At 35.6% G+C, this 27583-nt stretch overlaps 3 non-coding genes and 4 pseudogenes across 3 annotated transcripts; all 7 read right to left on the reverse strand.

Moving 5' to 3' along the window:
* Positions 1-2342: 2342 nt before the first annotated feature.
* Positions 2343-2461, reverse strand: LOC149374856 (5S ribosomal RNA). The gene has a single exon (XR_016293017.1). It is a non-coding gene; the product is annotated as a 5S ribosomal RNA (ribosomal RNA).
* A 2624-nt stretch (positions 2462-5085) lies between these two features.
* Positions 5086-5204, reverse strand: LOC149374857 (5S ribosomal RNA). Its single transcript, XR_016293018.1, has one exon. It is a non-coding gene; the product is annotated as a 5S ribosomal RNA (ribosomal RNA).
* Positions 5205-7828: 2624 nt separating this feature from the next.
* On the reverse strand, positions 7829-7947 carry LOC149374858 (5S ribosomal RNA). The gene has a single exon (XR_016293019.1). It is a non-coding gene; the product is annotated as a 5S ribosomal RNA (ribosomal RNA).
* Positions 7948-10571: 2624 nt separating this feature from the next.
* Positions 10572-10690, reverse strand: LOC149374859 (5S ribosomal RNA; annotated as a pseudogene).
* A 2625-nt stretch (positions 10691-13315) lies between these two features.
* Positions 13316-13434, reverse strand: LOC149374860 (5S ribosomal RNA; annotated as a pseudogene).
* Positions 13435-16060: 2626 nt separating this feature from the next.
* Positions 16061-16179, reverse strand: LOC149374861 (5S ribosomal RNA; annotated as a pseudogene).
* A 2624-nt stretch (positions 16180-18803) lies between these two features.
* LOC149374862 (5S ribosomal RNA) lies at positions 18804-18922 on the reverse strand (annotated as a pseudogene).
* Between the last annotated feature and the right edge of the window lie 8661 nt (positions 18923-27583).

The raw sequence follows: 27583 nt of genomic DNA on the forward strand, positions 1-27583 counted from the left end.
TGCATCAAAAAGTCTGTGAAAATGTGTGAATGCATTGGTCTCTTGTACATTTTGATTTGTTTTAGTATGCAAAATTGCAATACCGTTTTCTCATTCGTTTTAGCTTTTTCAGTTTTACAGTTGCACGATACGGATATACAAAATATATGCAGACGACGATATGTCTGCGCAAAATTCCGAAGTCAAGAAACCCCTCGTTTACATGGAGCGGAAAATTCCGCGACGGAAACTTCATGATCCAATCAGCGTGGAGCTTTAGAAGAATCTATCAGAAAAGCTGTGCTCTGATTGGTGTATGAGGTCTCCGTCGCGGAATTTTCCGCTCCATGTAAACGAGGGGTCCTTCACCGTGCGGAAGCGGAACAGAAATAATCGTTGGTAAGAGTAGATTTGCTCTGATATACCGACGCCAGAGTTCCGTCACGTAAATTTCCGCAGCGTGTATACGCAGCCTTACTGGAACGATCGTATCAAACATATGTATTTATCTTCAATTCGCACTTGATTTTACCCAACGAAGCTGTGGTAGGAAATGAAATGCCGTCCAAAGATTTTACCATCGGTTAGTAATGTTAATGGTAAACTTTTCTGTGACAGTGATTGTTCCTGTGTCGTTAATCAAGTTTTATTTATAAAATTGTATCGATACGAAAGGTAGATTTAAATATCACACATGAGTTTAATTACAGACCCTTTTTAACTTGAGCCTACCTCAGACTTAATTAAAATGCATCAGGAGAAATAAAAATACTAAAAATCGTGTTGAACAGAATGTTGTCTATACATTATACTGAAAACAAAATTCCTGCAAATTGAGGAAATTAAAGTGACAAATTCTAGTTTAAAATTTTTTTAATTTTTTATCAAATTAATGATCGGTATCTACCGAGCCGAACAATCAAATAAGGGATTAAACAAACGTACTTTGGTTACATTAAATATTCTGTATTCAACTTACCTTGTTTCGAAAACTGCTACCAATCTTGCATAAAAAAATAATACTTAATATAAAATTTATTGTATCTTTTTTTTCTACAACAAATCATTTGGTTTTTTAACGACAAAAAAAAAAGAAAAAAAGAACTAAAATATCAAAATGACCAACATATAAGGTAAATGGAGCATTAAAATATCTATTATCTCAGACAACGTTCAATTTTAATAAAATTTATTTGCTTAATATTTTGCTAAAGGAAAAGTATATCGTTATAATTAATTGTTTTGCTGTATTAAAGCTAATGCTACCATATCTTTAACGTATAAGTTTGAATCTCACATATATTTTTTTTTCGGGACACACTTTTGAAAATAGGCTAATTTTATTCGCAGTGTTGTGTTTTACAGAGGAAAGTCGTGAACATAGATCTTAGTGGTAGTGTCAGTGTTTTCACGCAATGCACGTTCGAAAATTATATTTATACATTTGCGTTATATTTCAATGTAATAATTTTATTGAAAAAAAAAGGTATCATATAAAACAAACTCGTGTCATAAGGTCTTTTAAATCTTGTTTTCTCTCTAAACACGTATTAATCTCAATGTTACACCTTAAAAATGTTTAAAATCTTGCTATTAATGCGGTATTTCGAACCGTATAATATGTCATACTTACACTTGAAAGTTTTTTTTTATTTTTTTTTTAAATAGACAAATTTGTCGTTTTTTAACAGAAATTAAAAAATAATAGAAAAACCAAGTGTACAAGGCTTATAAGTAATGATAAACTTTGAACAAGGTATGTAAATGTAAACACAATCGTACTGCAAAACAAAAAACCAATAACCTAGCAAAAAGTGTATATCATACGAATTTTCAAAAGTTTCCTGAAATTCTTAATACTCTTAGTACTTAACTGAGCCATCGTGATTAATAAGATCATAATTTTTCATCAGTAATTTTTTGTTTGTTTTTTTTTTTTATTTTTTACAGCCATTTGAGGTCCCATACAGGTCCTATGTGGCTCTTTATTACTGTGTTACTCTTGCATATGTATGCTATCGTCATTGGCATAGATAAAAAACCGCCTCAGATTCAATGTGATAAATCACTTACACAGCAATCGGGACCGATATTGTACATGGCTTCCAAACCATCGGACCACAGTTGCAAATACGCACTTAAGAAATAAAGCTCCCAGAGGTGGTAGAGGTGCGAGCTAAGTGAGAAAAGGCCGAGTCTTGAACTCGTAAGCGTGTGTTACCATTAATCACTGTGCTACCATGGCCCTCTCTTCAGTAAGTCGTTTGTTTTATCGAGATCGTAGAAATGATAAGCCGTTAAAAAATAGCGTATTTAAGGTTTACAAAAGCAGAAGAGCTCTAACGGAGATTGACAAAAAGAGATGCCAACAGCACGCGGGGTTCCCAAGCGGTCACCCATCCAAGTACTAACCGCGCCCAATGCTGCTTAACTTCGGTGATCAGACGAGAACCGGTGCTTTCAGCGTGGTATGGACGTTGGCGAATGCTCGGGGTAAAGATAAGCTTTTTCGGCTGCGTAAACACGCTGCGGGAATTTACGCGACGGAACTCTGGTGTCGGTACATCAGAGCAAATCCCTTACCAACGATTATTTTTCCGCACTGCAACAAATTTTCTGGTACCTTTGGGGTAATTTCTGTTACGGAATTTATCACTTACGTAACCTATAAATATTAAACTAGTGTGTTTTTGATATTGAATTGTTTATAACTATCACACAACCAGTGACTCGACTCAATTTTAACAAAATTTCTCAGATTGTATGCATCAAAAAGTCTGTGAAAATGTGTGAATGCATTGGTCTCTTGTACATTTTGATTTGTTTTAGTATGCAAAATTGCAATACCGTTTTCTCATTCGTTTTAGCTTTTTCAGTTTTACAGTTGCACGATACGGATATACAAAATATATGCAGACGACGATATGTCTGCGCAAAATTCCGAAGTCAAGAAACCCCTCGTTTACATGGAGCGGAAAATTCCGCGACGGAAACTTCATGATCCAATCAGCGTGGAGCTTTAGAAGAATCTATCAGAAAAGCTGTGCTCTGATTGGTGTATGAGGTCTCCGTCGCGGAATTTTCCGCTCCATGTAAACGAGGGGTCCTTCACCGTGCGGAAGCGGAACAGAAATAATCGTTGGTAAGAGTAGATTTGCTCTGATATACCGACGCCAGAGTTCCGTCACGTAAATTTCCGCAGCGTGTATACGCAGCCTTACTGGAACGATCGTATCAAACATATGTATTTATCTTCAATTCGCACTTGATTTTACCCAACGAAGCTGTGGTAGGAAATGAAATGCCGTCCAAAGATTTTACCATCGGTTAGTAATGTTAATGGTAAACTTTTCTGTGACAGTGATTGTTCCTGTGTCGTTAATCAAGTTTTATTTATAAAATTGTATCGATACGAAAGGTAGATTTAAATATCACACATGAGTTTAATTACAGACCCTTTTTAACTTGAGCCTACCTCAGACTTAATTAAAATGCATCAGGAGAAATAAAAATACTAAAAATCGTGTTGAACAGAATGTTGTCTATACATTATACTGAAAACAAAATTCCTGCAAATTGAGGAAATTAAAGTGACAAATTCTAGTTTAAAATTTTTTTAATTTTTTATCAAATTAATGATCGGTATCTACCGAGCCGAACAATCAAATAAGGGATTAAACAAACGTACTTTGGTTACATTAAATATTCTGTATTCAACTTACCTTGTTTCGAAAACTGCTACCAATCTTGCATAAAAAAATAATACTTAATATAAAATTTATTGTATCTTTTTTTTCTACAACAAATCATTTGGTTTTTTAACGACAAAAAAAAAAGAAAAAAAGAACTAAAATATCAAAATGACCAACATATAAGGTAAATGGAGCATTAAAATATCTATTATCTCAGACAACGTTCAATTTTAATAAAATTTATTTGCTTAATATTTTGCTAAAGGAAAAGTATATCGTTATAATTAATTGTTTTGCTGTATTAAAGCTAATGCTACCATATCTTTAACGTATAAGTTTGAATCTCACATATATTTTTTTTTCGGGACACACTTTTGAAAATAGGCTAATTTTATTCGCAGTGTTGTGTTTTACAGAGGAAAGTCGTGAACATAGATCTTAGTGGTAGTGTCAGTGTTTTCACGCAATGCACGTTCGAAAATTATATTTATACATTTGCGTTATATTTCAATGTAATAATTTTATTGAAAAAAAAAGGTATCATATAAAACAAACTCGTGTCATAAGGTCTTTTAAATCTTGTTTTCTCTCTAAACACGTATTAATCTCAATGTTACACCTTAAAAATGTTTAAAATCTTGCTATTAATGCGGTATTTCGAACCGTATAATATGTCATACTTACACTTGAAAGTTTTTTTTTATTTTTTTTTTAAATAGACAAATTTGTCGTTTTTTAACAGAAATTAAAAAATAATAGAAAAACCAAGTGTACAAGGCTTATAAGTAATGATAAACTTTGAACAAGGTATGTAAATGTAAACACAATCGTACTGCAAAACAAAAAACCAATAACCTAGCAAAAAGTGTATATCATACGAATTTTCAAAAGTTTCCTGAAATTCTTAATACTCTTAGTACTTAACTGAGCCATCGTGATTAATAAGATCATAATTTTTCATCAGTAATTTTTTGTTTGTTTTTTTTTTTTATTTTTTACAGCCATTTGAGGTCCCATACAGGTCCTATGTGGCTCTTTATTACTGTGTTACTCTTGCATATGTATGCTATCGTCATTGGCATAGATAAAAAACCGCCTCAGATTCAATGTGATAAATCACTTACACAGCAATCGGGACCGATATTGTACATGGCTTCCAAACCATCGGACCACAGTTGCAAATACGCACTTAAGAAATAAAGCTCCCAGAGGTGGTAGAGGTGCGAGCTAAGTGAGAAAAGGCCGAGTCTTGAACTCGTAAGCGTGTGTTACCATTAATCACTGTGCTACCATGGCCCTCTCTTCAGTAAGTCGTTTGTTTTATCGAGATCGTAGAAATGATAAGCCGTTAAAAAATAGCGTATTTAAGGTTTACAAAAGCAGAAGAGCTCTAACGGAGATTGACAAAAAGAGATGCCAACAGCACGCGGGGTTCCCAAGCGGTCACCCATCCAAGTACTAACCGCGCCCAATGCTGCTTAACTTCGGTGATCAGACGAGAACCGGTGCTTTCAGCGTGGTATGGACGTTGGCGAATGCTCGGGGTAAAGATAAGCTTTTTCGGCTGCGTAAACACGCTGCGGGAATTTACGCGACGGAACTCTGGTGTCGGTACATCAGAGCAAATCCCTTACCAACGATTATTTTTCCGCACTGCAACAAATTTTCTGGTACCTTTGGGGTAATTTCTGTTACGGAATTTATCACTTACGTAACCTATAAATATTAAACTAGTGTGTTTTTGATATTGAATTGTTTATAACTATCACACAACCAGTGACTCGACTCAATTTTAACAAAATTTCTCAGATTGTATGCATCAAAAAGTCTGTGAAAATGTGTGAATGCATTGGTCTCTTGTACATTTTGATTTGTTTTAGTATGCAAAATTGCAATACCGTTTTCTCATTCGTTTTAGCTTTTTCAGTTTTACAGTTGCACGATACGGATATACAAAATATATGCAGACGACGATATGTCTGCGCAAAATTCCGAAGTCAAGAAACCCCTCGTTTACATGGAGCGGAAAATTCCGCGACGGAAACTTCATGATCCAATCAGCGTGGAGCTTTAGAAGAATCTATCAGAAAAGCTGTGCTCTGATTGGTGTATGAGGTCTCCGTCGCGGAATTTTCCGCTCCATGTAAACGAGGGGTCCTTCACCGTGCGGAAGCGGAACAGAAATAATCGTTGGTAAGAGTAGATTTGCTCTGATATACCGACGCCAGAGTTCCGTCACGTAAATTTCCGCAGCGTGTATACGCAGCCTTACTGGAACGATCGTATCAAACATATGTATTTATCTTCAATTCGCACTTGATTTTACCCAACGAAGCTGTGGTAGGAAATGAAATGCCGTCCAAAGATTTTACCATCGGTTAGTAATGTTAATGGTAAACTTTTCTGTGACAGTGATTGTTCCTGTGTCGTTAATCAAGTTTTATTTATAAAATTGTATCGATACGAAAGGTAGATTTAAATATCACACATGAGTTTAATTACAGACCCTTTTTAACTTGAGCCTACCTCAGACTTAATTAAAATGCATCAGGAGAAATAAAAATACTAAAAATCGTGTTGAACAGAATGTTGTCTATACATTATACTGAAAACAAAATTCCTGCAAATTGAGGAAATTAAAGTGACAAATTCTAGTTTGAAATTTTTTTAATTTTTTATCAAATTAATGATCGGTATCTACCGAGCCGAACAATCAAATAAGGGATTAAACAAACGTACTTTGGTTACATTAAATATTCTGTATTCAACTTACCTTGTTTCGAAAACTGCTACCAATCTTGCATAAAAAAATAATACTTAATATAAAATTTATTGTATCTTTTTTTTCTACAACAAATCATTTGGTTTTTTAACGACAAAAAAAAAAGAAAAAAAGAACTAAAATATCAAAATGACCAACATATAAGGTAAATGGAGCATTAAAATATCTATTATCTCAGACAACGTTCAATTTTAATAAAATTTATTTGCTTAATATTTTGCTAAAGGAAAAGTATATCGTTATAATTAATTGTTTTGCTGTATTAAAGCTAATGCTACCATATCTTTAACGTATAAGTTTGAATCTCACATATATTTTTTTTTCGGGACACACTTTTGAAAATAGGCTAATTTTTTTCGCAGTGTTGTGTTTTACAGAGGAAAGTCGTGAACATAGATCTTAGTGGTAGTGTCAGTGTTTTCACGCAATGCACGTTCGAAAATTATATTTATACATTTGCGTTATATTTCAATGTAATAATTTTATTGAAAAAAAAAGGTATCATATAAAACAAACTCGTGTCATAAGGTCTTTTAAATCTTGTTTTCTCTCTAAACACGTATTAATCTCAATGTTACACCTTAAAAATGTTTAAAATCTTGCTATTAATGCGGTATTTCGAACCGTATAATATGTCATACTTACACTTGAAAGTTTTTTTTTATTTTTTTTTTAAATAGACAAATTTGTCGTTTTTTAACAGAAATTAAAAAATAATAGAAAAACCAAGTGTACAAGGCTTATAAGTAATGATAAACTTTGAACAAGGTATGTAAATGTAAACACAATCGTACTGCAAAACAAAAAACCAATAACCTAGCAAAAAGTGTATATCGTACGAATTTTCAAAAGTTTCCTGAAATTCTTAATACTCTTAGTACTTAACTGAGCCATCGTGATTAATAAGATCATAATTTTTCATCAGTAATTTTTTGTTTGTTTTTTTTTTTTATTTTTTACAGCCATTTGAGGTCCCATACAGGTCCTATGTGGCTCTTTATTACTGTGTTACTCTTGCATATGTATGCTATCGTCATTGGCATAGATAAAAAACCGCCTCAGATTCAATGTGATAAATCACTTACACAGCAATCGGGACCGATATTGTAAATGGCTTCCAAACCATCGGACCACAGTTGCAAATACGCACTTAAGAAATAAAGCTCCCAGAGGTGGTAGAGGTGCGAGCTAAGTGAGAAAAGGCCGAGTCTTGAACTCGTAAGCGTGTGTTACTATTAATCACTGTGCTACCATGGCCCTCTCTTCAGTAAGTCGTTTGTTTTATCGAGATCGTAGAAATGATAAGCCGTTAAAAAATAGCGTATTTAAGGTTTACAAAAGCAGAAGAGCTCTAACGGAGATTGACAAAAAGAGATGCCAACAGCACGCGGGGTTCCCAAGCGGTCACCCATCCAAGTACTAACCGCGCCCAATGCTGCTTAACTTCGGTGATCAGACGAGAACCGGTGCTTTCAGCGTGGTATGGACGTTGGCGAATGCTCGGGGTAAAGATAAGCTTTTTCGGCTGCGTAAACACGCTGCGGGAATTTACGCGACGGAACTCTGGTGTCGGTACATCAGAGCAAATCCCTTACCAACGATTATTTTTCCGCACTGCAACAAATTTTCTGGTACCTTTGGGGTAATTTCTGTTACGGAATTTATCACTTACGTAACCTATAAATATTAAACTAGTGTGTTTTTGATATTGAATTGTTTATAACTATCACACAACCAGTGACTCGACTCAATTTTAACAAAATTTCTCAGATTGTATGCATCAAAAAGTCTGTGAAAATGTGTGAATGCATTGGTCTCTTGTACATTTTGATTTGTTTTAGTATGCAAAATTGCAATACCGTTTTCTCATTCGTTTTAGCTTTTTCAGTTTTACAGTTGCACGATACGGATATACAAAATATATGCAGACGACGATATGTCTGCGCAAAATTCCGAAGTCAAGAAACCCCTCGTTTACATGGAGCGGAAAATTCCGCGACGGAAACTTCATGATCCAATCAGCGTGGAGCTTTAGAAGAATCTATCAGAAAAGCTGTGCTCTGATTGGTGTATGAGGTCTCCGTCGCGGAATTTTCCGCTCCATGTAAACGAGGGGTCCTTCACCGTGCGGAAGCGGAACAGAAATAATCGTTGGTAAGAGTAGATTTGCTCTGATATACCGACGCCAGAGTTCCGTCACGTAAATTTCCGCAGCGTGTATACGCAGCCTTACTGGAACGATCGTATCAAACATATGTATTTATCTTCAATTCGCACTTGATTTTACCCAACGAAGCTGTGGTAGGAAATGAAATGCCGTCCAAAGATTTAACCATCGGTTAGTAATGTTAATGGTAAACTTTTCTGTGACAGTGATTGTTCCTGTGTCGTTAATCAAGTTTTATTTATAAAATTGTATCGATACGAAAGGTAGATTTAAATATCACACATGAGTTTAATTACAGACCCTTTTTAACTTGAGCCTACCTCAGACTTAATTAAAATGCATCAGGAGAAATAAAAATACTAAAAATCGTGTTGAACAGAATGTTGTCTATACATTATACTGAAAACAAAATTCCTGCAAATTGAGGAAATTAAAGTGACAAATTCTAGTTTAAAATTTTTTTAATTTCTTATCAAATTAATGATCGGTATCTACCGAGCCGAACAATCAAATAAGGGATTAAACAAACGTACTTTGGTTACATTAAATATTCTGTATTCAACTTACCTTGTTTCGAAAACTGCTACCAATCTTGCATAAAAAAATAATACTTAATATAAAATTTATTGTATCTTTTTTTTCTACAACAAATCATTTGGTTTTTTAACGACAAAAAAAAAAGAAAAAAAGAACTAAAATATCAAAATGACCAACATATAAGGTAAATGGAGCATTAAAATATCTATTATCTCAGACAACGTTCAATTTTAATAAAATTTATTTGCTTAATATTTTGCTAAAGGAAAAGTATATCGTTATAATTAATTGTTTTGCTGTATTAAAGCTAATGCTACCATATCTTTAACGTATAAGTTTGAATCTCACATATATTTTTTTTTCGGGACACACTTTTGAAAATAGGCTAATTTTATTCGCAGTGTTGTGTTTTACAGAGGAAAGTCGTGAACATAGATCTTAGTGGTAGTGTCAGTGTTTTCACGCAATGCACGTTCGAAAATTATATTTATACATTTGCGTTATATTTCAATGTAATAATTTTATTGAAAAAAAAAGGTATCATATAAAACAAACTCGTGTCATAAGGTCTTTTAAATCTTGTTTTCTCTCTAAACACGTATTAATCTCAATGTTACACCTTAAAAATGTTTAAAATCTTGCTATTAATGCGGTATTTCGAACCGTATAATATGTCATACTTACACTTGAAAGTTTTTTTTTATTTTTTTTTTAAATAGACAAATTTGTCGTTTTTTAACAGAAATTAAAAAATAATAGAAAAACCAAGTGTACAAGGCTTATAAGTAATGATAAACTTTGAACAAGGTATGTAAATGTAAACACAATCGTACTGCAAAACAAAAAACCAATAACCTAGCAAAAAGTGTATATCATACGAATTTTCAAAAGTTTCCTGAAATTCTTAATACTCTTAGTACTTAACTGAGCCATCGTGATTAATAAGATCATAATTTTTCATCAGTAATTTTTTGTTTGTTTTTTTTTTTTATTTTTTACAGCCATTTGAGGTCCCATACAGGTCCTATGTGGCTCTCCATTACTGTGTTACTCTTGCATATGTATGCTATCGTCATTGGCATAGATAAAAAACCGCCTCAGATTCAATGTGATAAATCACTTACACAGCAATCGGGACCGATATTGTACATGGCTTCCAAACCATCGGACCACAGTTGCAAATACGCACTTAAGAAATAAAGCTCCCAGAGGTGGTAGAGGTGCGAGCTAAGTGAGAAAAGGCCGAGTCTTGAACTCGTAAGCGTGTGTTACCATTAATCACTGTGCTACCATGGCCCTCTCTTTAGTAAGTCGTTTGTTTTATCGAGATCGTAGAAATGATAAGCCGTTAAAAAATAGCGTATTTAAGGTTTACAAAAGCAGAAGAGCTCTAACGGAGATTGACAAAAAGAGATGCCAACAGCACGCGGGGTTCCCAAGCGGTCACCCATCCAAGTACTAACCGCGCCCAATGCAGCTTAACTTTGGTGATCAGACGAGAACCGGTGCTTTCAGCGTGGTATGGACGTTGGCGAAAGCTCGGGGTAAAGATAAGCTTTTTCGGCTGCGTAAACACGCTGCGGGAATTTACGCGACGGAACTCTGGTGTCAGTACATCAGAGCAAATCCCTTACCAACGATTATTTTTCCGCACTGCAACAAATTTTCTGGTACCTTTGGGGTAATTTCTGTTACGGAATTTATCACTTACGTAACCTATAAATATTAAACTAGTGTGTTTTTGATATTGAATTGTTTATAACTATCACACAACCAGTGACTCGACTCAATTTTAACAAAATTTCTCAGATTGTATGCATCAAAAAGTCTGTGAAAATGTGTGAATGCATTGGTCTCTTGTACATTTTGATTTGTTTTAGTATGCAAAATTGCAATACCGTTTTCTCATTCGTTTTAGCTTTTTCAGTTTTACAGTTGCACGATACGGATATACAAAATATATGCAGACGACGATATGTCTGCCCAAAATTCCGAAGTCAAGAAACCCCTCGTTTACATGGAGCGGAAAATTCCGCGACGGAAACTTCATGATCCAATCAGCGTGGAGCTTTAGAAGAATCTATCAGAAAAGCTGTGCTCTGATTGGTGTATGAGGTCTCCGTCGCGGAATTTTCCGCTCCATGTAAACGAGGGGTCCTTCACCGTGCGGAAGCGGAACAGAAATAATCGTTGGTAAGAGTAGATTTGCTCTGATATACCGACGCCAGAGTTCCGTCACGTAAATTTCCGCAGCGTGTATACGCAGCCTTACTGGAACGATCGTATCAAACATATGTATTTATCTTCAATTCGCACTTGATTTTACCCAACGAAGCTGTGGTAGAAAATGAAATGCCGTCCAAAGATTTTACCATCGGTTAGTAATGTTAATGGTAAACTTTTCTGTGACAGTGATTGTTCCTGTGTCGTTAATCAAGTTTTATTTATAAAATTGTATCGATACGAAAGGTAGATTTAAATATCACACATGAGTTTAATTACAGACCCTTTTTAACTTGAGCCTACCTCAGACTTAATTAAAATGCATCAGGAGAAATAAAAATACTAAAAATCGTGTTGAAAAGAATGTTGTCTATACATTATACTGAAAACAAAATTCCTGCAAATTGAGGAAATTAAAACGACAAATTCTAGTTTAAAATTTTTTTAATTTTTTATCTAATTAATGATCGGTATCTACCGAGCCGAACAATCAAATAAGGGATTAAACCAACGTACTTTGGTTACATTAAATATTCTGTATTCAACTTACCTTGTTTCGAGAACTGCTACCAATCTTGCATAAAAAAATAATACTTAATATAAAATTTATTGTATCTTTTTTTTCTACAACAAATCATTTGGTTTTTTAACGACAAAAAAAAAAAGAAAAAAAGAACTAAAATATCAAAATGACCAACATATAAGGTAAATGGAGCATTAAAATATCTATTATCTCAGACAACGTTCAATTTTAATAAAATTTATTTGCTTAATATTTTGCTAAAGGAAAAGTATATCGTTATAATTAATTGTTTTGCTGTATTAAAGCTAATGCTACCATATCTTTAACGTATAAGTTTGAATCTCACATATATTTTTTTTTCGGGACACACTTTTGAAAATAGGCTAATTTTTTTCGCAGTATTGTGAGTCACAGAGGAAAGTCGTGAACATAGATCTTAGTGGTAGTGTCAGTGTTTTCACGCAATGCACGTTCAAAAATTACATTTATACATTTGCGTTATATTTCAATGTAATAATTTTATTGAAAAAAAAAAAGGTATCATATGAAACAAACTCGTGTCATAAGGTCTTTTAAATCTTGTTTTCTCTCTAAACACGTATTAATCTCAATGTTACACCTTAAAAATGTTTAAAATCTTGCTATTAATGCGGTATTTCGAACCGTATAATATGTCATACTTACACTTGAAAGGTTTTTTTAATTTTTTTTTTAAATAGACAAATTTGTCGTTTTTTAACAGAAATTAAAAAATAATAGAAAAACCAAGTGTACAAGGCTTATAAGTAATGATAAACTTTGAACAAGGTATGTAAATGTAAACACAATCGTACTGCAAAACAAAAAACCAATAACCTAGCAAAAAGTGTATATCATACGAATTTTCAAAAGTTTCCTGAAATTCTTAATACTCTTAGTACTTAACTGAGCCATCGTGATTAATAAGATCATAATTTTTCATCAGTAATTTTTTGTTTGTTTTTTTTTTATTTTTTACAGCCATTTGAGGTCCCATACAGGTCCTATGTGGCTCTCCATTACTGTGTTACTCTTGCATATGTATGCTATCGTCATTGGCATAGATAAAAAACCGCCTCAGATTCAATGTGATAAATCACTTACACAGCAATCGGGACCGATATTGTACATGGCTTCCAAACCATCGGACCACAGTTGCAAATACGCACTTAAGAAATAAAGCTCCCAGAGGTGGTAGAGGTGCGAGCTAAGTGAGAAAAGGCCGAGTCTTGAACTCGTAAGCGTGTGTTACCATTAATCACTGTGCTACCATGGCCCTCTCTTTAGTAAGTCGTTTGTTTTATCGAGATCGTAGAAATGATAAGCCGTTAAAAAATAGCGTATTTAAGGTTTACAAAAGCAGAAGAGCTCTAACGGAGATTGACAAAAAGAGATGCCAACAGCACGCGGGGTTCCCAAGCGGTCACCCATCCAAGTACTAACCGCGCCCAATGCAGCTTAACTTTGGTGATCAGACGAGAACCGGTGCTTTCAGCGTGGTATGGACGTTGGCGAATGCTCGGGGTAAAGATAAGCTTTTTCGGCTGCGTAAACACGCTGCGGGAATTTACGCGACGGAACTCTGGTGTCGGTACATCAGAGCAAATCCCTTACCAACGATTATTTTTCCGCACTGCAACAAATTTTCTGGTACCTTTGGGGTAATTTCTGTTACGGAATTTATCACTTACGTAACCTATAAATATTAAACTAGTGTGTTTTTGATATTGAATTGTTTATAACTATCACACAACCAGTGACTCGACTCAATTTTAACAAAATTTCTCAGATTGTATGCATCAAAAAGTCTGTGAAAATGTGTGAATGCATTGGTCTCTTGTACATTTTGATTTGTTTTAGTATGCAAAATTGCAATACCGTTTTCTCATTCGTTTTAGCTTTTTCAGTTTTACAGTTGCACGATACGGATATACAAAATATATGCAGACGACGATATGTCTGCCCAAAATTCCGAAGTCAAGAAACCCCTCGTTTACATGGAGCGGAAAATTCCGCGACGGAAACTTCATGATCCAATCAGCGTGGAGCTTTAGAAGAATCTATCAGAAAAGCTGTGCTCTGATTGGTGTATGAGGTCTCCGTCGCGGAATTTTCCGCTCCATGTAAACGAGGGGTCCTTCACCGTGCGGAAGCGGAACAGAAATAATCGTTGGTAAGAGTAGATTTGCTCTGATATACCGACGCCAGAGTTCCGTCACGTAAATTTCCGCAGCGTGTATACGCAGCCTTACTGGAACGATCGTATCAAACATATGTATTTATCTTCAATTCGCACTTGATTTTACCCAACGAAGCTGTGGTAGAAAATGAAATGCCGTCCAAAGATTTTACCATCGGTTAGTAATGTTAATGGTAAACTTTTCTGTGACAGTGATTGTTCCTGTGTCGTTAATCAAGTTTTATTTATAAAATTGTATCGATACGAAAGGTAGATTTAAATATCACACATGAGTTTAATTACAGACCCTTTTTAACTTGAGCCTACCTCAGACTTAATTAAAATGCATCAGGAGAAATAAAAATACTAAAAATCGTGTTGAAAAGAATGTTGTCTATACATTATACTGAAAACAAAATTCCTGCAAATTGAGGAAATTAAAACGACAAATTCTAGTTTAAAATTTTTTTAATTTTTTATCTAATTAATGATCGGTATCTACCGAGCCGAACAATCAAATAAGGGATTAAACCAACGTACTTTGGTTACATTAAATATTCTGTATTCAACTTACCTTGTTTCGAGAACTGCTACCAATCTTGCATAAAAAAATAATACTTAATATAAAATTTATTGTATCTTTTTTTTCTACAACAAATCATTTGGTTTTTTAACGACAAAAAAAAAAGAAAAAAAGAACTAAAATATCAAAATGACCAACATATAAGGTAAATGGAGCATTAAAATATCTATTATCTCAGACAATGTTCAATTTTAATAAAATTTATTTGCTTAATATTTTGCTAAAGGAAAAGTATATCGTTATAATTAATTGTTTTGCTGTATTAAAGCTAATGCTACCATATCTTTAACGTATAAGTTTGAATCTCACATATATTTTTTTTTCGGGACACACTTTTGAAAATAGGCTAATTTTTTTCGCAGTATTGTGAGTCACAGAGGAAAGTCGTGAACATAGATCTTAGTGGTAGTGTCAGTGTTTTCACGCAATGCACGTTCAAAAATTACATTTATACATTTGCGTTATATTTCAATGTAATAATTTTATTGAAAAAAAAAAAGGTATCATATGAAACAAACTCGTGTCATAAGGTCTTTTAAATCTTGTTTTCTCTCTAAACACGTATTAATCTCAATGTTACACCTTAAAAATGTTTAAAATCTTGCTATTAATGCGGTATTTCGAACCGTATAATATGTCATACTTACACTTGAAAGTTTTTTTTAATTTTTTTTTTAAATAGACAAATTTGTCGTTTTTTAACAGAAATTAAAAAATAATAGAAAAACCAAGTGTACAAGGCTTATAAGTAATGATAAACTTTGAACAAGGTATGTAAATGTAAACACAATCGTACTGCAAAACAAAAAACCAATAACCTAGCAAAAAGTGTATATCATACGAATTTTCAAAAGTTTCCTGAAATTCTTAATACTCTTAGTACTTAACTGAGCCATCGTGATTAATAAGATCATAATTTTTCATCAGTAATTTTTTGTTTGTTTTTTTTTTTTATTTTTTACAGCCATTTGAGGTCCCATACAGGTCCTATGTGGCTCTCCATTACTGTGTTACTCTTGCATATGTATGCTATCGTCATTGGCATAGATAAAAAACCGCCTCAGATTCAATGTGATAAATCACTTACACAGCAATCGGGACCGATATTGTACGTGGCTTCCAAACTATCGGACCACAGTTGCAAATACGCACTTAAGAAATAAAGCTCCCAGAGGTAGTAGAGGTGCGAGCTAAGTGAGAAAAGGCCGAGTCTTGAACTCGTAAGCGTGTGTTACCATTAATCACTGTGCTACCATGGCCCTCTCTTCAGTAAGTCGTTTGTTTTATCGAGATCGTAGAAATGATAAGCCGTTAAAAAATAGCGTATTTAAGGTTTACAAAAGCAGAAGAGCTCTAACGGAGATTGACAAAAAGAGATGCCAACAGCACGCGGGGTTCCCAAGCGGTCACCCATCCAAGCACTAACCGCGCCCAATGCTGCTTAACTTCGGTGATCAGACGAGAACCGGTGCTTTCAGCGTGGTTTGGACGTTGGCGAATGCTCGGGGTAAAGATAAGCTTTTTCGGCTGCGTAAACACGCTGCGGAAATTTACGCGACGGAACTCTGGTGTCGGTATATCAGAGCAAATCCCTTACCAACGATTATTTTTCCGCACTGCAACAAATTTTCTGGTACCTTTGGGGTAATTTCTGTTACGGAATTTATCACTTACGTTACCTATAAATATTAAACTAGTGTGTTTTTGATATTGAATTGTTTATAACTATCACACAACCAGTGACTCGACTCAATTTTAACAAAATTTCTCAGATTGTATGCATCAAAAAGTCTGTGAAAATGTGTGAATGCATTGGTCTCTTGTACATTTTGATTTGTTTTAGTATGCAAAATTGCAATACCGTTTTCTCATTCGTTTTAGCTTTTTCAGTTTTACAGTTGCACGATACGGATATACAAAATATATGCAGACGACGATATGTCTGCGCAAAATTCCGAAGTCAAGAAACCCCTCGTTTACATGGAGCGGAAAATTCCGCGACGGAAACTTCATGATCCAATCAGCGTGGAGCTTTAGAAGAATCTATCAGAAAAGCTGTGCTCTGATTGGTGTATGAGGTCTCCGTCGCGGAATTTTCCGCTCCATGTAAACGAGGGGTCCTTCACCGTGCGGAAGCGGAACAGAAATAATCGTTGGTAAGAGTAGATTTGCTCTGATATACCGACGCCAGAGTTCCGTCACGTAAATTTCCGCAGCGTGTATACGCAGCCTTACTGGAACGATCGTATCAAACATATGTATTTATCTTCAATTCGCACTTGATTTTACCCAACGAAGCTGTGGTAGGAAATAAAATGCCGTCCAAAGATTTTACCATCGGTTAGTAATGTTAATGGTAAATTTTTCTGTGACAGTGATTGTTCCTGTGTCGTTAATCAAGTTTTATTTATAAAATTGTATCGATACGAAAGGTAGATTTAAATATCACACATGAGTTTAATTACAGACCCTTTTTAACTCGAGCCTACCTCAGACTTAATTAAAATGCATCAGGAGAAATAAAAATACTAAAAATCGTGTTGAACAGAATGTTGTCTATACATTATACTGAAAACAAAATTCCTGCAAATTGAGGAAATTAAAGTGACAAATTCTAGTTTAAAATTTTTTTAATTTTTTATCAAATTAATGATCGGTATCTACTTAGCCGAACAATCAAATAAGGGATTAAACAAACGTACTTTGGTTACATTAAATATTCTGTATTCAACTTACCTTGTTTCGAAAACTGCTACCAATCTTGCATAAAAAAATAATACTTAATATAAAATTTATTGTATCTTTTTTTTCTACAACAAATCATTTGGTTTTTTAACGACAAAAAAAAAAGAAAAAAAGAACTAAAATATCAAAATGACCAACATATAAGGTAAATGGAGCATTAAAATATCTATTATCTCAGACAACGGTCAATTTTAATAAAATTTATTTGCTTAATATTTTGCTAAAGGAAAAGTATATCGCTATAATTAATTGTTTTGCTGTATTAAAGCTAATGCTACCATATCTTTAACGTATAAGTTTGAATCTCACATATATTTTTTTTTCGGGACACACTTTTGAAAATAGGCTAATTTTTTTCGCAGTGTTGTGTTTTACAGAGGAAAGTCGTGAACATAGATCTTAGTGGTAGTGTCAGTGTTTTCACGCAATGCACGTTCAAAAATTATATTTATATATTTGCGTTATATTTTAATGTAATAATTTTATTGAAAAAAAAAAGGTATCATATAAAACAAACTCGTGTCATGAGGTCTTTTAAATCTTGTTTTCTCTCTAAACACGTATTAATCTCAATGTTACACCTTAAAAATGTTTAAAATCTTGCTATTAATGCGGTATTTCGAACCGTATAATATGTCATACTTACACTTGAAAGTTTTTTTTAATTTTTTTTTTAAATAGACAAATTTGTCGTTTTTTAACAGAAATTAAAAAATAATAGAAAAACCAAGTGTACAAGGCTTATAAGTAATGATAAACTTTGAACAAGGTATGTAAATGTAAACACAATCGTACTGCAAAACAAAAAACCAATAACCTAGCAAAAAGTGTATATCATACGAATTTTCAAAAGTTTCCTGAAATTCTTAATACTCTTAGTACTTAACTGAGCCATCGTGATTAATAAGATCATAATTTTTCATCAGTAATTTTTTGTTTGTTTTTTTTTTTTATTTTTTACAGCATTTGAGGTCCCATACAGGTCCTATGTGGCTCTCCATTACTGTGTTACTCTTGCATATGTATGCTATCGTCATTGGCATAGATAAAAAACCGCCTCAGATTCAATGTGATAAATCACTTACACAGCAATCGGGACCGATATTGTACATGGCTTCCAAACCATCGGACCACAGTTGCAAATACGCACTTAAGAAATAAAGCTCCCAGAGGTGGTAGAGGTGCAAGCTAAGTGAGAAAAGGCCGAGTCTTGAACTCGTAAGCGTGTGTTACCATTAATCACTGTGCTACCATGGCTCTCTCTTCAGTAAGTCGTTTGTTTTATCGAGATCGTAGAAATGATAAGCCGTTAAAAAATAGCGTATTTAAGGTTTACAAAAGCAGAAGAGCTCTAACGGAGATTGACAAAAAGAGATGCCAACAGCACGCGGGGTTCCCAAGCGGTCACCCATCCAAGTACTAACCGCGCCCAATGCTGCTTATCTTCGGTGATCAGACGAGAACCGGTGCTTTCAGCGTGGTATGGACGTTTGCGAACGCTCGGGGTAAAGATAAGCTTTTTCGGCTGCGTAAACACGCTGCGGAAATTTACGCGACGGAACTCTGGTGTCGGTATATCAGAGCAAATCCCTTACCAACGATTATTTTTCCGCGCTGCAACAAATTTTCTGGTACCTTTGGGGTAATTTCTGTTACGGAATTTATCACTTACGTTACCTATAAATATTAAACTAGTGTGTTTTTGATATTGAATTGTTTATAACTATCACACAACCAGTGACTCGACTCAATTTTAACAAAATTTCTCAGATTGTATGCATCAAAAAGTCTGTGAAAATGTGTGAATGCATTGGTCTCTTGTACATTTTGATTTGTTTTAGTATGCAAAATTGCAATACCGTTTTTTCATTCGTTTTAGCTTTTTCAGTTTTACAGTTGCACGATACGGATATACAAAATATATGCAGACGACGATATGTCTGCGCAAAATTCTGAAGTCAAGAAACCCCTCGTTTACATGGAGCGGAAAATTCCGCGACGGAAACTTCATGATCCAATCAGCGTGGAGCTTTAGAAGAATCTATTAGAAAAGCTGTGCTCTGATTGGTGTATGAGGTCTCCGTCGCGGAATTTTCCGCTCCATGTAAACGAGGGGTCCTTCACCGTGCGGAAGCGGAACAGAAATAATCGTTGGTAAGAGTAGATTTGCTCTGATATACCGACGCCAGAGTTCCGTCACGTAAATTTCCGCAGCGTGTATACGCAGCCTTACTGGAACGATCGTATCAAACATATGTATTTATCTTCAATTCGCACTTGATTTTACCCAACGAAGCTGTGGTAGGAAATGAAATGCCGTCCAAAGATTTTACCATCGGTTAGTAATGTTAATGGTAAACTTTTCTGTGACAGTGATTGTTCCTGTGTCGTTAATCAAGTTTTATTTATAAAATTGTATCGATACGAAAGGTAGATTTAAATATCACACATGAGTTTAATTACAGACCCTTTTTAACTTGAGCCTACCTCAGACTTAATTAAAATGCATCAGGAGAAATAAAAATACTAAAAATCGTGTTGAACAGAATGTTGTCTATACATTATACTGAAAACAAAATTCCTGCAAATTGAGGAAATTAAAGTGACAAATTCTAGTTTAAAATTTTTTTAATTTTTTATTAAATTAATGATCGGTATCTACCGAGCCGAACAATCAAATAAGGGATTAAACAAACGTACTTTGGTTACATTAAATATTCTGTATTCAACTTACCTTGTTTCGAAAACTGCTACCAATCTTGCATAAAAAAATAATACTTAATATAAAATTTATTGTATCTTTTTTTTCTACAACAAATCATTTGGTTTTTTAACGACAAAAAAAAAAGAAAAAAAGAACTAAAATATCAAAATGACCAACATATAAGGTAAATGGAGCATTAAAATATCTATTATCTCAGACAACGTTTAATTTTAATAAAATTTATTTGCTTAATATTTGCAAAAATGTTCACGAGGGAAGGGGTTTTATGCTGCTCCCAATCCAGTTCAGTCGTGTAGAGGTGGAAGTGGTTTACGGCGGAAAATAAATATAACGCAAATGTGCAATAAAAATATTTACAATATATTTACTGTGCTTAAATTATGAAAATGTGCTCAAGTGAAGGCAAGCGGAGAGAAGCTTTCTCTGCCGCCGCGGCGCGCTAACTAACATACTATGCTCGCAGAGCAATATTTATAGAGACAAAAGTTAAAGTAGAAATTCTAGTACATTGATAAATAAAGGTACAAGAGTAAAGGTAAAACGGTCTCTTGGGCATTGCAAATGTACGCGATGATAAAGGCGTATGATCGGAAAATTACTTCAACTTTAATACAAGAATAACAAATGTGACGCAATTTGAATTTAGAAAAGGTTTGTCGGCAAATATTCAGGTACAAAACTGAACATACCGCCCGCCATACTACGGTTCGGGGTAAACGGAGTATTAACAATTAGCACTGCACTTATGTAAAACAAACTTAGAGTCTGTATTTTGAAAATGTCAATAATGTGATGGACCGGAAAGCGTCCAGCCGAATATGGTGCGCTGGGCCATGGGTGTTCCAGGTAGTCCGATGCGTAAGCCCTCTTGAAGAACTCGTGGAAGCACATCAGCTCCTAGCAGCAACTCGATTTCCGTCAGATCGGCTCGAAAGTCGTCTGCAAGCTCCAAACCCTGTAGATACTTCCAGTCGCCTGGAAGCTTGAAGTTTCCTGACCTGTAGCTGGATATGAGCGAGAGCACTAGAGCTTCGCACGTGAGCTTCCCGTCGCTAACCATGGAGGCGAGAGTAAGGTAAGTTTTTCCATGAACTCACGGAGTCTTGATGCCACCGATGCCAATGACCTCCATGCTGGCCTCTTCATATTCCTGGCGAAGTTTTCTTAGCAGGCTCTTTGCAACAAGGGATCGCTGAGAGCAGTTTTCGAGCATGGCACGAGCGATGAGTGTGCGTCCGTCCGGGCCTTGAATTCGGACGAGCGCAGTAGGCAACAGCGTAGTGTTTGAAGAGTCTGGCGATGCCATCCAATGACAGGATACGCGACTCCCTTTCGTGAGTGTAGCAGGCCATGCAGAAGATGCAAGATGCACTGTAGTGGCAGGATTCTCGTGCAGCAGCGTATGGTGATGCCCGTTGCAAGTTAGGCATCGTTTGCTTGATTTGCAGCTTGCGAGTTTGTGAGCACCAAGGCAATTATAGCACATGTTCTTGGCCTCAACAAACTGTTTGCGTTCGTGTGGCGATTTTGCTTTGAAATCGGCACAGCGTAGTATGAAATGCTCACCTTGGCAAAAGCGGCATTTCTCCGTAAAGGCGGCATATGCGTGCGAAGTAGAAGACGCCGTCTTGTCCTTCTTCCGTGTTGCCTTCTCTGTAGAAGACGCGACGATCTCGAGCATCGAGATGCGTTGTTCAATGAAACGCACGAGGGTTTCAAGTGCAGGAGGCTCGTATGTACTGCTGAGCGATGACTCCCATTCTCGGAAAGTTCGAGCGTCGAGTTTCCGAGCTGTAACAGCGACCACCAAGTCATCCCACTGGTCCGTCGGACGCTTAAGCTGTTTAAGTGCAGCCAAGGCATTTACAGTGCCACTGAGCAATGCCTTGAGTTCGAGCGGCGATTCGTTGCTTACAGCCGGCGCGGCTAGCAAATCGCGAGTTAGCGCGGCAACCAAGCGCCGCTTGTTTGCATAATGATCCTCCAACCTTTTCCATGCAGCCTCGAAGTTGGCGTCGATTACCTGGATCGTCCTCAACAATTCAGCCGCCTCGCCTTGCACATGCGTCTTGAGGTGCTGAAGCTTCTCGACGTTGGAAAGTCGAGAATCGTTGACTATGATCGCAGAGAACAGATCCTTAAACTCGAGCCAGTCGTTGAAATGTCCGGAAAATGTGGGCACAGCAATGGACGGCAGGTTGCGAGAGTTAGCTGGTGAAACAGGAGCTGGGTCTGATGCGGGCGATGCAAGAAGTTTTCCGAGCTGTTCAGCCAAATTAGCTGCCGAATCGAGGTAAGCTTCTTCGGCGATTTCGTAGCTGTTTTCATCGAAATAGCCGATGTTCTTAGTATCGTCTGGAGCAATGTTGAGAATCCTGAGATGAGTGTCCTTGAAGTCATCCCAGTTTATTCGTAGTTGCTGTATACGGCTCTCGATGATTGCACGAGTGAACTTATCCTTGCCGCGCTTCTAGAGGTTTTCGTAAGCATTGCTAATGCTTTTGTACAACTCCTGTTGACGCTTAAGTAAAATTTTGAGTTCCTTGACGTCTGCCATGACGCAGTCGATGTCGCGATGAAGCGCTTGATAATAGGGCTGAGTGTTGGCAGCTAACGACCGCCCGCCTTGGCAAATTCAAGCACGGAGAGCATGCACACACTCTGATTCCTTAAATGACTCACTACTGCAGCTTCGCGAGAGCGCGTTCACCTACACGGCATCAAATGGTCAAGGCAAAATTCAAGGCTTCACTGAGCACTAGCACATATCCACTCCTGCACTGACCGTCGGTCCCTAGAACCACGCTCTGCTACCAAAAATATTCACGAGGGAAGGGGTTTTATGCTGCTCCCAATCCAGTTCAGTCGTGTAGAGGTGGAAGTGGTTAACGGCGGAAAATAAATATAACGCAAATGTGCAATAAAAATATTTACAATATATTTACAGTGCTTAAATTATGAAAATGTGCTCAAGTGAAGGCAAGCGGAGAGAAGCTTTCTCTGCCGCCGCGGCGCGCTAACTAACATACTATGCTCGCAGAGCAATATTTATAGAGACAAAAGTTAAAGTAGAAATTCTAGTACATTGATAAATAAAGGTACAAGAGTAAAGGTAAAACGGTCTCTTGGGCATTGCAAATGTACGCGATGATAAAGGCGTATGATCGGAAAATTACTTCAACTTTAATACAAGAATAACAAACGTGACGCAATTTGAATTTAGAAAAGGTTTGTCGGCAAATATTCAGGTACAAAACTGAACAATTTTGCTGAAGGAAAAGTATATCGTTATAATTAATTGTTTTGCTGTATTAAAGCTAATGCTACCATATCTTTAACGTATAAGTTTGAATCTCACATATATTTTTTTTTCGGGACACACTTTTGAAAATAGGCTAATTTTTTTCGCAGTGTTGTGTTTTACAGAGAAAAGTCGTGAACATAGATCTTAGTGGCAGTGTCAGTGTTTTCACGCAATGCACGTTCAAAAATTATATTTATACATTTGCGTTATATTTCAATGTAATAATTTTATTGAAAAAAAAAAGGTATCATATAAAACAAACTCGTGTCATAAGGTCTTTTAAATCTTGTTTTCTCTCTAAACACGTATTAATCTCAATGTTACACCTTAAAAATGTTTAAAATCTTGCTATTAATGCGGTATTTCAAACCGTATAATATGTCATACTTACACTTGAAAGTTTTTTTTTATTTTTTTTTTTAAATAGACAAATTTGTCGTTTTTTAACAGAAATTAAAAAATAATAGAAAAACCAAGTGTACAAGGCTTATAAGTAATGATAAACTTTGAACAAGGTATGTAAATGTAAACACAATCGTACTGCAAAACAAAAAACCAATAACCTAGCAAAAAGTGTACATCATACGAATTTTCAAAAGTTTCCTGAAATTCTTAATACTCTTAGTACTTAACTGAGCCATCGTGATTAATAAGATCATAATTTTTCATCAGTAATTTTTTGTTTGTTCTTTTTTTTTATTTTTTACAGCCATTTGAGGTCCCATACAGGTCCTATGTGGCTCTCCATTACTGTGTTACTCTTGCATGTGTATGCTATCGTCATTGGCATAGATAAAAAACCGCCTCAGATTCAATGTGATAAATCACTTACACAGCAATCGGGACCGATATTGTACATGGCTTCCAAACCATCGGACCACAGTTGCAAATACGCACTTAAGAAATAAAGCTCCCAGAGGTGGTAGAGGTGCGAGCTAAGTGAGAAAAGGCCGAGTCTTGAACTCGTAAGCGTGTGTTACCATTAATCACTGTGCTACCATGGCCCTCTCTTCAGTAAGTCGTTTGTTTTATCGAGATCGTAGAAATGATAAGCCGTTAAAAAATAGCGTATTTAAGGTTTACAAAAGCAGAAGAGCTCTAACGGAGATTGACAAAAAGAGATGCCAACAGCACGCGGGGTTCCCAAGCGGTCACCCATCCAAGTACTAACCGCGCCCAATGCTGCTTAATTTCGGTGATCAGACGAGAACCTTTTTTTTTTTTTGAAAATATTTTTATTCATTATTGTTTAATATACATTTATACATGTAGCAACACTATATATACAAAATGTTTATTGTTACGTGATTTACATTGTAGCGCCTGCTCTTTCAGAATAGAGCTTTATCTACTGTTATAATTAATTATATTGACATGTAGTCTGTTAGTGGGTTATTTGTTAAGATACAAGTTCGGTTTTAGTGATGATTACAATAATTGTTAGATTGTAGGAAAAATATGGTTGAAAAACCTACTGTTGAAAATTAATACGGTTCATAGAATTAGCGTAGTCGCTCATTTTGAAATGTACATAGTGGCAACGCCACCTGATGGTTATCGACAGAGCAACTCAGCTTAGCAGCAGCAGTGAACAGCGAGAGCGATGCGGGCTGCATCTGCATCTGCATGCTCAGGGCGACGTGAAAGCCGTCTGCAGCCGCAATATTTATTGATGAAAAAATTTCAAATTTTGATATGGTAATTTATGCTTGTAGGTAAATGGTAAGTTGTAGGATTTGATTTTCTTGATGGAGTCAAGTAATTCGTTAGAGTCCAGTTGATTTTGGTAAAAATTTTCAAAGAGTGAAGTGACATAGGTGTTGACATAATCAATTTCAGCTTCTGTGTGTAGGTTAGTAATTTTGGTATATCTGTCTGCTGACAGTACAAGTCTGAGGCACTTATTTTGTAGCACTTGTAGTTTCTTCATGTGGGTATTTGCTAAATTAGACCATACTGGAGCTGCATATGTGAAGATTGGTCTTAATAGCATTTTATAGATGAGCTTCTTATTATTCACTGTGACAGTTGATTTGTGTGCAAGGAGTGGGTATATTTTTTTGATGACTGCATATGTTTTTCTGATTGTTTCTTTTATGTGTCTGTGGTAGGTGAGTTTTGAATTCAAGTGTACTCCAAGATACTTAACGGAATTAACTGGTGTTATTGAGTGTCCACGTACTTTGATTGGGCAAAAAATCTTTATGTCTTTTGTTTTTTTAGCAAGAACTAATACCTCTGTCTTGGTTTCGTTGATTGAGATTTTCCAGTCCATGTAGAATTTTTCTAGTTTGCTGATGTGTATTTGATTCTGCTTTGCTGCAACAACTGCTGAGAAGGAGGAAGCATATAAAGCGGTGTCATCTGCGAATAGAGCAATGTTTGTCTTTTCAAATTTTGGGATATCATTAATAAATATCAAAAAGAGTCTGGGCCCAAGGACTGAACCCTGGGGGACTCCTGCCTTGATTAGATTTGGCTCCATCTACTGTGACAGTGAGGTTCCTGTTTTGTAGGTAAGAGGAGATAAGCTTGATTAGTGCAGCTGGGTATTTATTTTGAATCATCTTGAACAGCAGTCCGTTGATCCAGACTTTATCAAAGGCTTTTTCTATGTCTAGTAGTGTCATTGCTGTGACTTTATTTTTGTTAAAGTTTGTGCTAATATCATTGGCTATTCGAACACACTGTTGTACCGTATTATGCTTACTTCTGAATCCAAATTGTTCGTTGATTATGGTTTTGTTTTTGTTGTCGTGGTCTACTAATCTTTTGAGTATTATTTTTTCAGCGAGTTTGCTGAGTGCGTTCAGTAAGTTAATGGGTCTGTAACTACTGGGTTCATTACTTTTTTTACCTGGTTTCAATATTGGAGTAATCAGTCCAGTTTTCCAGTGAATTGAGAAGTAACCTAATTTTATTGAGGTGTTAATAATATACATCAATTGGATTATGGCTTTCCTTGGTAGATTCTTGAGGACGATGTTTTGAATGTTATCCAAACCAGGTGCCTTTAGCGATGGAAGTTTTTTGATCTCTGTTGTTATTTCGTGAGGATTTGTGAAATATTTATAGGTATCTAAAGCAGTTGTTTGTTCCATGTACAGTTTGACGCTTTGGGTGATCTTGTCCTGACTTGGGGTATTGTTTGTTTCATCCAGGTTGTGAACGTTTTCATATTGGGTAGCTAGCATTTCAGCCTTTTCTTGGGGGTAGCATGCTGCTTTTCCATTCATTTGAAGAGTTGGAATCTGATGATAATCGTTTTTAAGGATTTTAGTCATTTTCCAGAGAGATTTATCATGTGGATTGAGCTTTAAGAGTTTCTTTTTCCATTGTGCATTCCTGAAGTCTGATATTTTTTTTCTTTTAATTTTATTTTGGTCGTTAAAAAGAGTTTTATAGTATGGCATGCTAGTGCGTTGCCAAAGTTTTCTGGTTTGATTTCTAGTTTTTATTAAGTCAGTTATTTCTTGAGGTAATTCTTCTGTGTAATTTGTCAATGCTTTTACTGGTACAGCTTTTTCGATGCAACATTTGACGTTTTCAGTGAGTTTTTGGACTTCTATATCTAGGTCAGTTTGGCTGTTGATGTTTTTATTAATTATAGTTTTTTTGTTCAGTAATCTTTTAAATTCTTCCCAGTCTGCTTTTTTATAATTATATATTATTTTCTTCATGTTGTTAATTTGTTGAGATCCTATGTAAAATACAATAGGTAGGTGGTCCGAACTGAGCTCATGCTGGACTATTGGTTCAGTTACTGTGTTTATGTTTTTGTTGACAACTAGATCTATTGTGGAAGGTGTTGAGTTATTTGGTGGGTAGTGTGTAGGTTCACTTGGATATAGTAGTATGCTATTACTTTTTTGTAGGTAATTAAGAAGGAGGTTTCCACTTTTATTGTTTCTGTGACAGTTCCAAGTCAAGTGTGTGGCATTTAGGTCTCCGACTAGCAAAACTTTTTTTCCCAATTCCATGATAAAGTCTAGATCCATTTGAGTGAGGTGTAGTGATGGCTTCCTGTATGCAGCTATCAAGTGTATGGCACTAGGAAGTGTTATACCTATAACTTCTAGGTCGGTAGGTTTATTAAATTTGATTTCTGTGTGTGGGATGGTATTTT

Source organism: Copidosoma floridanum, unplaced genomic scaffold (genome assembly GCF_036245765.1).
Source record: "Copidosoma floridanum isolate Cflo_tuat_1 unplaced genomic scaffold, Cflo_Japanese_pri ptg000013l, whole genome shotgun sequence".
NCBI classification, from domain to species: domain Eukaryota; kingdom Metazoa; phylum Arthropoda; class Insecta; order Hymenoptera; family Encyrtidae; genus Copidosoma; species Copidosoma floridanum.